This window comes from Mus caroli, chromosome X, assembly GCF_900094665.2.
Source record: "Mus caroli chromosome X, CAROLI_EIJ_v1.1, whole genome shotgun sequence".
NCBI classification, from domain to species: domain Eukaryota; kingdom Metazoa; phylum Chordata; class Mammalia; order Rodentia; family Muridae; genus Mus; species Mus caroli.
In genome coordinates, this window is record NC_034589.1 from 43,062,791 (window position 1) to 43,064,226 (window position 1,436).

A 1,436-nucleotide genomic window follows, 5' to 3' on the forward strand; every position below is an offset into this window, starting at 1 on the left:
CCTGCGCTCTAGCTACCCGGTGCTGATCCGGCCGGATGAGGCCTGTGGCCCTACTCAGGCCAGTTTCTGCTTCCCTAACTAATGCAGTCTCAGGTCCTGCGCGCAATTGGATTGGAGCAGAAGCTGTGTTCCACTCACCAGAAGTCTTAAGATCCTGTGGCCCCTCACTAATTTTTATTTTGTCTACATTTGGCAGTCTTCTACTATGGAAACTAATAAGGAAGAGGACATTACAACAGTTCAAAACTACTTTCTTCTTTTGGAAGGCAATAATAATGAATCTATCATAATCTTGACGGTGGTCTGTCTTTCTAAAACTATTAATTTTTGACAGCTTCATACGTGTATATAGTGAAAGTTGATCATTTTCATTCCAATCACTCTTTCATCCTCATCTGACTCCATTTGAAATCTCTCTTCTTCTAACAAGTCCTCTTCTTATTTTTATGGCTTTTGTATGCATATGAGCCACTGAGTTTAATTGGGGTTGATTGCAAGATAGTGGATCCAATGTTCTTTGCTGGAGTTCGGGGAACTTACTAGTGGTACATCACTGAAGAAAATGGCACCTCCCTGAAAACATTAACTGACACTAACTTCTAAGGACAGGGCCTCATGAACCTCTCTATTGTGTGTACATCCTCTCTTGTGAAGGTCTCATTCATGAAACTACATAAATGAAATGTATATGTCATATCCAGAAATAAAGTTTTATAACACTCTCCCCATCCTCCAGATCTTATGCTCTTCCTTTCCTCCTTTAATCACTGTTCTTTGTCTTGCAGAGGATTGTTATACATGTCCCATTTAGGACAGAGCCATCAATAGTCATCTCTACTTAGCACTTTGACCAATTGTTGAGACTCTTTATTAATCACTCAAGAGATTATTTTGAATGAGACAATATGGGGTCAATATGTCACCAAGTGTGTCCCACAACTCTATTTACTGTTCTTTACCATCCATAACTCCTTTGGATGAAATTTTGGAGAAAATTTGAATGGTTTAAGTAGAAATTGTCCCCATAAGCTCAAATATTTGAAAGACAGGTCAAATATTTCAAAGACTGGTCAGTAGGGAGCAGTACTACATGAAAGTGATTAGGAAGTATGTCCTTGTTGAAAAAGATATAACACTGCTGAAGGAAGTGTGGCATTGGGGTGGGCTTTGGAGTTTCAGATGCTCAAGCCAGGCCCAGTGTCTTGTTCTTTGTGTTTCCTTCAAATTCAAATGTAGAAATCCCATCAACTTCTCCAGCACTATGTCTGCCTGGGTGCCATCATATTTCACACCATGCTGATAATGGACCAAACCTCTGAAACTATAAGCAAGCCCCAATTAAATAATTTACTTTATAAGAGTTACCATTGTCATTGTGTCTCTTCACAGCAATAGAACATTAACTAAGACCTAATTAGTCAATTCAATGTTTTTAG